The sequence below is a fragment of the Periplaneta americana genome, chromosome 10 (genome assembly GCF_040183065.1).
Source record: "Periplaneta americana isolate PAMFEO1 chromosome 10, P.americana_PAMFEO1_priV1, whole genome shotgun sequence".
NCBI classification, from domain to species: domain Eukaryota; kingdom Metazoa; phylum Arthropoda; class Insecta; order Blattodea; family Blattidae; genus Periplaneta; species Periplaneta americana.
In genome coordinates this window covers 182,024,722-182,038,252 of record NC_091126.1, presented here as the reverse complement: position 1 = coordinate 182,038,252, position 13,531 = coordinate 182,024,722, and the positions used below count along the sequence as shown (strand labels likewise).

The 13,531-nt window shown below is 36.5% G+C and overlaps 1 protein-coding gene across 5 annotated transcripts in view; it reads left to right on the top strand.

Annotated features, from left to right (window-relative positions):
• The window catches only part of ort (ora transientless), a 244,997-nt gene that overhangs the window by 67,143 nt on the left and 164,323 nt on the right, over positions 1-13,531 (top strand). The window contains exon 2 of one of the 5 annotated variants that reach the window (XM_069838558.1): positions 12,743-12,867. The exons of the other annotated variants lie outside the window; for them this stretch is intronic. The gene's annotated coding sequence lies outside the window, so the exon portion shown is untranslated. The remainder of the gene's footprint in view (positions 1-12,742; positions 12,868-13,531) is intronic. 5 annotated transcript variants of the gene reach the window in all.

Sequence of the window (13,531 nt, the reverse complement as noted above, 5' to 3'; positions counted from 1 at the left end):
AGTAGATTTATTGGCATGTAAAATAACTTCTGCGGGACAAAATTCCGGCACACCGGAGACGCTGATATAACCTCGGCAGTTGCGAGCGTCGTTAAATAAATAATAATAATAATAATAATAATAATAATAATAATAATAATAAACAGCAAATGCCTCAGGACTCAGGAGGATATACAGTAGATCTGTTACATAGGTGAGAAGTTTTGTGTAAATGCACTCGCTATAAAAGGGTAGTTTTTCTTGTGCAAACGTAATCAGTGTTTGTACACAAAAATATGTGCAACCTTTAAGGCCTATACAAAGTTTCATGACAATCCGTTAGAATGCAGAGAAATTATCCTTTTTTTCCAAATATTAGATTTGCGTTCTGATCTACGATGCGTTTGTTAAGGTTAGATAAAAATGAGCCCGATATATTTTTAACCTGATATTCGATCTCCTGAATAATTTTGTAGGCCAAAAACACTCACACAGTGATTAAAAATTTCCTTATTCCATGATTTTTTCTGATGTTAAGCCAAATATGGAACTGTTGCTGATGCGTTACCGTGTGCACCACCACTGAAGAAAATAATTACTGATAAATGCACAAGAACGCGCAAACGTGACAGGCTATATTAAAACTCACATTAGATTAGGAGAACTTTAAACAAATATTTTTAATTACAATATTTAAACCCTACTGTAAGAAGAAAAATGCTTTACGAACTTGAAATTGAAGTTACATTAGTAAGAACGTACCTATCTGAACTGATTCCATGTCCCACAACACCACAAATCACTAACAAAGTTGGCTCTTTTTCACCCACATAGTAAGCCTGTCTTCGATTGAACAGGAGCGAGGTGTGTTAGAAAGAACTCATTGTTCATATCCTTCTAAAAATAGCTTGCTGCTGCTAAAACAGTAAAAGCTATCCCTCACAATATTTTCCAAATTCTGAAGAACATGAATTCATATTCACCTATGCCTAACTAAACAAGCCGAAATTTGATTTTTGTCCACCTAGATCGGGAAAATTGCACACTGTGCGGCTGGGAACATAAGGACCAATAAATTGACCTCGACAAGCGGCACAATAAGGAACGTGATAAGGATCTCGATATGTGTTACGACCATGATAAGGGCCATGTAAAACATAAGGACAACGAAACGGACAATATACAAGGATAAGTGCCACGATGAGAATCATGGCAAGGACTACGACAAGCACTACGTTAAGAATCACGATTAGGACCAAGACCACGATAAGGATCATGACAAAGGCAACAAGGACCATGACTCAAAAAGTGCCATGATAAGGACCACAATAATAACGAAATTCGCGTTAAGATCCATGACAAAGACAAGGACCACCATAAGGATCACGACAAAGGGAACAAGGATAAATGTAAGGACCATGGAAAAGACAACAAAGACCACGGTACGTACCACGATGAACTCAACGGGAAGAACCAAAATAAGGTTCATATCAAGAATCACGACAATGGCCAAGATATGACCCAAGACAGGGATCACGACAAGCACCATTGTCTTGTTGTACTTGTTGTGGTCTCTTTCATGGTTGCTCCCTTGGTCCTTGTCGTGATATAGCATTGTTTCTCAGTTTTCGGAACGGCACCTGCCTGCGGCGAGACCAAAGGGCTGGATAAACACCTGCGTCGCCACTCGTCTCAAATTTAATGTTATTGCTATTTAAAGTGAACTTCTTAATGTTTAACGTTATCAGGTCGAAATTTCGAATAGATTTGCCACTTTAGGAAGTTCCGACGAAGTTGAGAAAGAATTAGATGTTAACAGCGTGTTGCAAAATATTAGAGATAGTATCAAAATTGCACCTGAGCAGAACATAGGTTATTATGAAACTGAGAAAAAGAAATCGTGGTTTGGTGAAGATTGTTGCACGGCAGTAGAAAGAAGGAAACAGGCAAAATTGAAATTGTTACAGGATCCAGTTGAGGAGAATAGAGATAATTATTTCAACGAAAGACGGGAAGCAAGTCGTACACTTAGGAACAAAAAGAGAGGTTACTTGAAGGAAAAACTGAATGAGGTAGAAACAAATAGTAAGAATAAAAACATACGAGATTTATATAAGGTATAAAGGAATTTAAGAACGGATATTAGGCAAGGGTAAACGTGATCAAGGATGAGAATAGTGACTTACTTGCAGACTCTCTTCAATCCTGAACAGATGGAAAAACTATTTTGGGCAACTACTAAATATACATAGGCCAAATAGAAATGATCGGGACGAAATTGAAACACGAACTGCTGAGCCATTTATACCCGAACCCACACTTTCAGAAGTCCAAAAGTGCAATAGAAAATCTGAAAAAGTACAAGTCTTCAGGTACCGATCAAATTCCAGCAGAATTAATACAAGAGGGTGGAAGCGCATTATCTAGTAAAATTTATAAACTTGTACTTGCTATTTGGGAAAAGGAAATTGTACCAAACAATGGAAGGAGTCCACAATTGCACCTATTTTTAAGAAGGGGAAGACTAACTGTGGTAACTTTCGAGGAATATCACTTTTGTTGAGGTCCTACAAAATTTTGTCCAATATTATTTTTAGAAGATTAACTCCACACGTAGATGAAATTATTGGGGATCACCAGTGCTGTTTGAGGCATAATAGATCGACTGTGATCAGATTTTTTTGTATTCGACAGGTATTGGAGAAAAAAATGGAAGTATAAGGGTACAGTACATCAATTATTCATAGGTTTCAAAAAGGCATATGACTCGGTTAAGAGAAAAGTTTTAAATAATATTCTTATTGAATTTGGTATATTCCCAAGAAACTAGTTCGATTAATTAAAATGTGTCTCAGTGAAACTTACAGCAGAGTCCGTATAGGACAATTTCTATCTAATGCTTTTCCAATTCACTGTGAGTTGAAGCAAGGAGATGCACTGTCACCTTTACTTTTTAACTTCGCTCTAGAATATGCCATTAGGAAATAGAGACCTGCAAAACAGCGCACGCAACCGGTTTAGATTCGACCGTTCGGAGGTACAACCGGCTAGGATGGACATCGGAGCGGATACTCGGTTGTCGAGCGGTTACGCCTGATGTATTGCAGAGTAGATAGAACATCAAGCGCACTTACATGTAGCTAATGTTTTTCGAGTACACAACCGGAGTAACAAAGAAATTTACGTTGTCTTATTGAAAAAAAAAAAGTGTTTGCATGTACTCTTACAGTACATTCGACACTATAACACATAATATATTTTCTTTATTATTCTGAACTTGCAGTAACTTTATAAGTATCGTTTATATTTTAAACATTTACAGTTTTACTAATGAAAGTTGCTTATAGATATGTTAAACAATGTTATAGTTTTTCACAGAACAAGACGTGCATAAGCCATGTATATTTTTCTTACCAATAAACGCTATATAGCTGGCGTTTTTCTATACCATTGTTAAACAGTATACGTCATAACTTCATCATCTGATTACGTCGTAACTCTTTCTCGTCACATATTGACTGAATCTTGTTCGATTTGTATAACACAATAGTCGATATTACATAAGTTCATGTAAAATCGCGAATTATTTAGAACGCAAATCTCACACAGAAAGAAATGGTAAGGAGGAAGAAAATACGATCTCCAAATAGCACCAGGTACATTTCATCATACAATAACTCTTTTAACATTTTCTCAGTATACAAACAGAGTAATAATATTGAAGGATATTTATTTTGTTTAATTACAAAAATATGTTTGCTTCAAATAGGAATACAAATAATTTGACACTTTAATAGATTTATTTTTGTATTTCGAACTTGCAGTAATTTGACTAGTAACAAATAAATGAACAATGGACACAGTGACCTCGAAGGAAATAGACGTAATGTATAATGTGAAATATGATAATGTAAACATGTTCAAAAATATAATTACAATTCGTTATAAAACAAAATAGGAAATAAGTACATACATTCCATTATGACGTTTGTACTTTAAACTAAAAAAAATATGTATAGGCCTACCTCTAAAACAATAGTGGCATGCTTTTTAATTATTCTAATCAGTTGCAATATTATTTATTAAGAAATCAATTTAAAAAGATAAACAGTAGTGTTATTTTCAACAATACGATTACTTTGGCTCCCAACGGTTGTTGTTCTGTACAAAATAAGTATAATTTACACATTTCTAAACTACGAATAACAAAAGAATAGCAAGTTTTAGAAACTAATCATTCTGTATAGAAAAGATCTACTTCAGAGAAAACAAGTATCATTCAAAGAACTATTTTATTACACACGTGCTAATATCAACTATTTGATGTTCAGAATTATTATTAGGGCCTATTATCATAGACTACATGGTCAGAGTTGACTTCTTGTGTTTATATATTAATAAATCTGTTTTACTAGTCTAAAGTTACGTTCGGTGGAAACATTTATTCATGGAATGGCCAATATTCGTTTCACAAGTGTTGCTAGAGAGGCTAGAGTTGTTTGGTGATCTTTCCACCAATTTAGTATGTAGAAAATCAAATAAGCATAATGTATAATGTGAGATATAATAAGTAAATAAATCCAAAATAGAATCACAATTAATCACAAAACATAAAATTAAATAATTATTAACTCTAAATGCAGTCCTCCAAAACAGTAGCTATTCATATACAGGGTAGATGTGAAATAACCCTGCAGATTGTACGGGGCGTTAAGGTTCACTTAAATGAATGGAAAACCTATATTACGTTTTGTGATTAAATGCACGGTTATTAGAAAATTGAGTTGGAAGTTTCAACAGTCTGGCAACATCGCCGCTAGTTTCACACTGCTTTTTCTTCTAATACAGATGTAAGACGTCAACGTACTCAGGTCTGTCTCCCTAGGTCAAGCATGTCAAAGTGGGCCATAGATAGTATTTGTCATAGCTGTGGTTAGACTTTTCTACAGGGGCCAGATGATTGACAAATCACTGAGAGTTCGATTGCTCGAAAATTAGTTGCTAGACTCTAGTCATAGTAAACATACTAAAAGCATTGGTTGTAGTATGTTTCAGAAGATATAAAGTTGTTTTCGTTTTAGTTTTACTATTGATTGAGTTTACTGTTTTTTTTAAGTGTGTCATTATTGTAATATTATAATTCAGTTTTCTACAACCTTAGTAATTTCTGGATACCGAATTTTTTTTCTGCAATTTACGCTTTACAACATCTGTAGTTTCACGCTGCATGCTGTTTGTTCCTCTTGATGATCCGCAGCTATAATATCTGGATGGTTCACTGTGATCTTCCTTTTATACGCCAGAGCCGTCCACCCACAGAGAGATCGAATCAACTCGAATACTCGTAAACCGAATACTGAGGCAGTACGCAAGCAGATGTACTTCGCATACTGCCTATAACGCCAGGCGTTCAGTAGCGCTATGTAGGGTTTCTTCGGTTACAACCGGTTTTGCAGGACTCTATTAGGAAAGTTCAGGATAACAGACAAGGTTTGGAATTGAACGGGTTACATCAGCTTCTTGTCTATGCGGATGACGTGAATATGTTAGCAAAACATTCACAAATGATTAGGGAAAACACGGAAATTTTACTCGAAGCATATAAAGCGATAGATTTGGAAGTAAATCCCGAAAAGACAAAGTATATGATTATGTCTCGTGACCAGAATATTGTACGAAATCGAAACATAAAAATTGGAGATTTATCCTTCGAAGAGGTGGAAAAATTTAAATATCTTGGAGTAACAGTAACAAATATAAATGACACTCGGGAGGAAATTAAACGCAGAATAAATATGGGAAATGCCTGTTATTATTCGGTTGAGAATCTTTTGTCATCTACAGAATGCAACAAAAGTTTTTGGTACACTGAAAATTTTAGTTTTTTTTTTTTTCAAATATTTTATGGTAAATATCACATTTTCAGCCAAATTATTAATAAAGGATTGCATCACACCACAATCAAGTAGTACCAACTCCTACACCATAAAATTTGGTCATGGTTCCTGAGAAAATGGAAACTAAACAAGAGAATAATTTTAACATACTGTTACAGGAACTTTTGTTACACTCGTCTGCTGTCAAAATATCTGAAAGTTAGTTATTTATAAAACAGTTACATTACCGGTTGTTTTGTATGGTTGTGAAACTTTGACTCTCACTTTGAGAGAGGAACAGAGATTAAGGTTGTTTGAGAATAAATTTGTTAGGAAAATATTTGGGGCTAAGAGGGATGGAGTTACAGGAGAATGGAGAAAGTTGCATAACACAGAACTGCATGCATTGTATTCTTCACCTGACATAATTAGGAACATTAAATCTAGACGTTTGAGATGGGCAGGGCATGTAGCACATATGGGCGAATCGAGAAATGCATATAGAGTGTTAGTTGGGAGACTGGAGGGAAAAAGATCTTTGGTGATGTCGAGACGTATATGGGAGAATAATATTAAAATGGATTATGGGAGGTGGGATATGATGATAGAGACTGGATTAATCTTGCACAGAATAGGGACAGATGGCGGGCTTATGTGAGAGCGGCAATGAACCTGCGAGTTTCTTAAAAGAAATTTGTAAGTAAGTAACCCGTTCTGTCATGAGTACAAGCAAGCCAAAATAAACACAAGTTAACCACTTAACAACCTTCAAAATTTATGAAACAAAATATTTAAGAATTCAGTTCACATGGTAGTCTGTTCACATTTACACGTAGCACATATTGAAAGTTATTCTACTGAATTTCGAAGTTAAAAAAAATTATGGATGAAGAATAAATTATATCATGGTCTTCTTGCTACAAAATATACGAGATGCCTTATGATGACTGACGTGGGCAAGGATCTCGCAGTGCGCAATTAGAAAACTAGGCCCTATTTATAAATGGTTTCTTTCTTTTTCAAATTTGCAATGCTGCTGTTTGCAATTATTAAAAGAAATGTTAGCTACTAATTTATATTATTATAACAATATATAGAATTATTTTCATTGCAATAAAAAGTATAGCCCATTAATACAAAACACGGAAAAGTTGTACATTGCAGTCAGACTAAAGTATATACTATGGCACTATGCAGTAATTGTAGGCCTAACGTAATGTTTTATACTGAAACACCTTTCTGATAGAGAATGATTGCATTTTGAATGATGTCATCGTGACTAATAATGCCATACAGGATGTGTATGTGACCTCCCCGACCTGAGCATTCCGCAATCTTAGGAAATGCAGTGTTAAGGTAAGCGTTCACTACATCGTATCGCACCCCTCGGACGAATCGCACGCTACGGATATTTTAAGTGGAATGCGTTCACTGTAACGGCTCTACCTCATCATGTCATCGGATTTCCTATCAGCTGTTTAAAACATATGACGTACGATATTGACATTGCTGAAAACAGACGAGTTTTGAGATTACGTCTATTAATCATGAGTGTTAGCGATTAAGAATTTGTAATTGTTTCATGCTTCTTAATTGAAGAGGAAGAAACGAAAGAGATATTGGTTTATAATATACAGGATGTTTAAAAAATACGGGGCATAATTTCAGGTATGTATTTCCCACATGTAGACAATCAAAATAGTTCATTACAACATGTGTCCGGAAATGCTTTATTTCCGAGTTATGGCCTTCACAACATTGAAATTCGCCGGAACGTTTTTCTTTCCATAGGTCATTGCCGTCAAAGGAGACATTAAGAGGGCACTCTGACAGTTCATTCCGAGGCGAAGGTTACATTCAGTGTTGTGTAGGCGTTAGACTGTGCGACATGTATTCAAATCAAGTGCTGGCAGAGATACACTTCATGTACGGTAAGGCGGACGGCAATGCTGCGCTGGCTCGTCGTTTGTACCAGAAAAGGTACCCATAGCGACAATGTCCAGATCGGAAGACATTTGTACGTCTCTATTACCGTCTGTGCGAGTATGGAAAATTTAACTCTCCTGGTTTGGGAAGGGGACGACCAAGATCTACAACTCCAGATGTACAGGAGGAGATTCTGGAGGTTGTGAACATGACTCCTTCTATCAGTACACGAAGGGTAGCGTTGCAAGTCAATGTTCCTCATGCGACTGTCTGGAGACTGTTGAAAGAGTATCAATTGTATCCTTATCATTTGCAACGTGTACAGGCCCTGTCACCAGCCCAGCAGATTACCCTGCACGAGTTAGGTTCTGTCAGTGGTTCTTGCAGCAGTGTGGTGTAAATCCGAACTTTCCTGCCTTAGTATTATTTGCAGATGAAGCACAGTTCACACGAGATGACATAACAAATTTCCACAATCAGCATGTATGGGCGTATGAAAACCCACGTGCAACTGTTCCATCTCATCACCAGGTGCGGTTCTCCCTCAACATGTGGGCCGGTATCATTGGTGATCGATTAGTTGGACCAGATGTACTTGTAAACAGACTTACGGGGCAGGCGTACACAAACTTCCTGGAAAACACCATACCTCATGTTTTAGAAGACACTCCACTGATCAATCGTCAACACATTCACTTCTTGCATGATGGCGCTCCTGCACACTTCAGTCGTACGGCTCGCCGGTACTTGGATCGAAGGTTTCCTGATCGATGGATAGGTAGAGGTGGCCCAATTGCTTGGCCTCCACGCTCACCTGATCTGAACCCTCTCGATTTCTACTTGTGGGGCCATTTAAAATCACTGGTTTATTCGTCTCCGGTGCCTGATTTGGAATCCCTTCGGAATCGAATTGTGGCATGTTCTGAAGACATACGCAATACTCCTGGAGTTTGGGATCGTGTTCGCAGGTCAATGAGACATCTATGTGAGGTCTGTATTCAAGCAGGAGGTGGACATTTTGAACATCTTCTGTAATGAGAACGACCTGCGGAAAGAAAAACGTTCCGGTGAATTTCAATGTTGTGAAGGCCATAACTCGGAAATGAAGCATTTCCGGTCATATGTTGTAATGAACTATTTTGATTGTCTACATGTGGGAAATACATACCTGAAATTATGCCCCGTATTTTTTAAACACCCTGCATATTTATTTGTAAGAAACGACTTGATTACTGTAATGTGAATGCCTCAAATTATATAATTCTTCGCAGTTTCCTACAAGCGAAATACGTTTTCCATCTGCCATTTTGGCGCGACACTGAACATGGCACAACGTAATAGTAACAGTTGAGCAATTAAAATTGATTTATTAGAGAAGGCCATGATCGCGTACATCGGAGAAGTTGCTCATCCGAGAAACGTGGACGGATTTACCGACAGCCGATGCGTGCAATATGTCGTCGTGAACGCGGTTACATAACAATTACAGCAAAGATTTTCTTTTTCCGATCCTTGCGATTCGTCCGATGAGTGCGATACGATGTAGTGAACGCTTACCTTTACAGATCCAGCCTTAATAGGAGTGTGTATTGTGAATTAAGCGAGAGGAGATTTTTTTATCAGTACAACCTACAAATAATGAATTGTGCTGTGTATTATGATAATATATAATTTCAAATTGTAGGCTACTGCTGTAGGATAGAATTATGCAGAAGACTTTACAGGTCCATCTATAGTTAAACATAAGCGAGGGAAGCCACTTAGAAGTGAAGAAAAAATATCAAGACGTGCAAACTACCTGAAATGCGTAATTTACTATTAACTAGGCCTAGATTACCCAAAGATGGCGAAGGACTATTGAACTTATCAGGAAGAAGATAAAATGTGGCAATTGGGCGATCTTACAGTCAATGTTGTGATAGATTCAGGATTACTATGGCGGATGAGTATTCCAGTGATAGCAGCTCATCCATGTGTCTGATAGCGACAAAGTTACTCACGTGAGTTTTGTGATTTTGAGTTGGCCTAGTTTGATTACCTGCCATCATCATATCCAAAATGTAATATATTAATAATATGCGTACTATAATTTGTTATTGAAACTTTTTTTTACTAATGGCGAATACTTCACTGTTCGTCATTCACTCTTATGAAGACAGTTGTGTTGACCAATTTACCGACAGAGTCGCTGCCCAGGTGCGTCATAGAAGCCCTAAATCATGAAAATGATTAATGAATAATTTATAACTTCATATTTATATTTGTAATTTTTTTACTTCTATAATATTTATTTTTAAATACACGTCCATTTTCAACACTGACCTGCTTGTCCTGTGCTGTTTTTTTATTATCCAATTTAATAAGCCCTATTTCACCCTGAGGTATATTAGGGTTATAGTTGGCATCAACATACATATTTTATAAGCAATAAACAATAATAAAATTATAATTCAAAATTGTGGTCAAGGTTACAATTCACACGAATTATGTACAAGAATGCACCTTAATGAAAGAATGGATCCTGTTAAAGATTACTAAGATGTTTGAGGAATAATCAATTCAAAGATATACAAGAATGTCTAACCCTTTCAGAGTAAATACACGACTTGAAACGATAATCATTAGTACATTAATATAACTAAGTTTGACTTTCACTTTGAAATTTATATTTAATTCGTGAACAATGGAACAGTTAAGGGTAATAAAAGGATATTACAAGCAATGATTTACGGTTACAAGTTACATACGTGATTCAGGAACAGATACAAAAACTGAAATAATAGCACAAGTAATGACTTATAACTAACGAAATTCTTGAAGGGCAATATATAATAGTAGGGGCAATACAAAAGATTTAAAAACAAGTGTAAACAATAAAGGAATAGTAGAAAAATTGACTTAAAATTACACATTCTTTTTAAAGCAATAGGTAACAACAAATAGATACTAATAACAATACACTGACTGTAGTTAGAGATTAAACACATTGTTTTAAAAACAAACACGCAAAGGATCAATAGCTATTTTCAGGAATTATATACATGGACCATGTATTTAATTCACATCTTTTGACGTTACTTCGTATATTATTTTGTGTTTCAATCTATTTCAATTTGTTATTTTTCACTGTAACAACAAAAATATGTTTCATAAAGCCTCAAGGCATTTCTCTCTATTTATTGTATCATGGTACTCTTTGTCAATGGCAACCTGTAATGGTTATAGGAAGATATATAAAATAGCTATTAAACATATTATTTTAGAAGCAATAAGTAGCTATACTAAGAGATGGCTTAAAATTTACGAATTAAATACATTATTTAGTAACAACAATTGGCAATAAGGAGGTATTACAAGAAATGGCTCAAAATTAGAAATCAAATGCCTAATTAAAATAAAAATTAAAACCAATAGTACAATATTATAGTATGCGAAATAGAAGACTTACAGTTTCATTATATTTGATTAGAACTAATACGATTTTTTTTCCGGAATAATGTTACAGTTTCACGAATATTCTATTCAAGAAGGACATGAAATAATTATATAATTTAAAGTTGGTAAGTATATTGGTTAACGGTTTGGTAAATGTATAATTTAAAGTGTTCAGTAACAACTCAAGCTCGTATCTTTCACGGCAAAAGACTGGACAATCATATAATACATGTTTGACATCTTGAGATTCCTCCCCACAAATGCAAGTTGCATCGTCTTTAATATGGAATCTATTTAAGTATTCCCCGAATTTTCCATGCCCAATCAAAAACTGTGTCAGTACAAAATTTGGCGTTATTAGTTTACATTTATTACTATCATAGACCGTTGGAAAATATAGCTCTTTTGTAAGAATACCCTTATCACTAATGACCCATCTTTCGTTCCATTCTTGCATATAGGCTAATGTTCTTTGGATACTTTTTTGATATAGGATATCGGACATAAATTGTACGACAGTGGCACATCAGAGTTGGCTGCCATCTTTGCCAATTCATCGGCTCTCTCATTTCCAACTATCCCAGTATGCCCTCTGACCCAAGTTATACAAATATGGACGGCACTTTTCATTATTAAAGTTCTTATCTCTGAGGCTATAATGTTAGTGTTATATTTATAATTAATTGACATTACTGCTGACTGCGAGTCACTGTGAACGCAAGCGCTGTAACCAGACTGACTGCACCATTTGATTGCTTCTCGCCTGAAACACTGAGCACTCTGAGGAGAGTTTGAAGGTAGCCGAGGTGTGTTCGCTGTCGTTCCTGTAGGCAACAAAGGCACAGCCTACTTTGGCATTTTGATTTGACAGTGCTGTTTTACGCGCGAATGAACTACCAATAAAATATCAGAAACGACCACGTGCTTTTGTTGATATGAGGAACCATTCTAAGAGCGTGCCTAGTTTAGTAGGCTGTGATCGGAAACGAGAACGGCAAAGTTAAAGCTTCGCCAACTTTCACGTTCCTGTTCCCGGACTCCGACAAGCTTCTCGTTAATTGTGAATGCTCACATTTAGGCCTAAGTATATTTATTTTAACAATTTTTCTGTTCTCGTTCTTGTTGTCGTTTCCGTTCCCGGTTTATTGTAGACCAGGCCTTATTTGGAACGGAACGCTGTTCCGAGAAATAAAAATGTAGGTATGCATGTCCGAAATACGAGGATGCCAGACTTGACATCCCGTCGAGTCCATTTGGCAATTGCTGATTTGCGAAGGTGAGTTCCTGTAGATATGTTTTCCAACTAAATCATTGCAAGTCACTGCAGAAACGAAACCTTTCTTTATGTCTTGTAGTTATAAGTGTCTCGAAGAAACGCAAATGCTCTCTGAATACAATATTCTCTCATTTCATTGGTGGATGAAACATAAAACTTCGGCATAAGTATGGTTTAATGCTGAGTAGGAAATTGTGGCCTACCTCTACCCACCCACAAGTACATTCATTCGTTTCCTTTCGCCACACAGATCAGTCAAGAGGCAGAGGCTTGCCAATTGATTTCTCGCTCGGCGCTCGAAGTGCAGATCGGGCCGCGGCTCGCGACGCTCGGCAGTGCCAGTTGCACAGCGGACGCCGACCACAGCTGCCGCAGGTGGGTCTGATCTTCATATTATTAAATATCTGCATACTTGCACATTTCTGGATTCCTCTTAAGATATACACAGACGTTAAAATTCGGACCGTAATGGTTGAATTGGACGTCTCTAGATAAAGTGCAATTGACAATCTACAGCTTCCTCTTACACGTTTTGGTTCCACAGAGGAGAAGAAAATGTCGTAGTCTTCAGTATGTGGTGTAACCATGATTTATTTTAATATTGCATAGTGCTGTGTCGAGTTACAAAATACGAACTTCAATATTTTGCAGTTTTTCAATTCCATTGTCCAATCTCAACAAATGACTAATCGACTACCACTTGATTTTGTCTCTATGATTCCTCCGTAACAATGCTTCTGCTACGACACATTCGATGGAAGTGAAACGTAGGATAGAGGTGGGGACGGAGCGAGTAGAACTGTTGAGTAACTCGGTTCTATCGGTTTATGTGCTTGGCAGCGAGCACCGAAGTTACTCTGTTAACCATAACCGTTACCGGTCAGTTCAAACGTTCGAACAGAGTTCACGTGTTTCACTTAGTTCTACCAGACAACAACGTAGATACTATTGTATTTAAATATTTTATGCTGTAGAACAAGGCGGGCTGAAACTAGTATTGAAGATGAGTTCATCCTATTACATGACCTGTCAAGTGAGC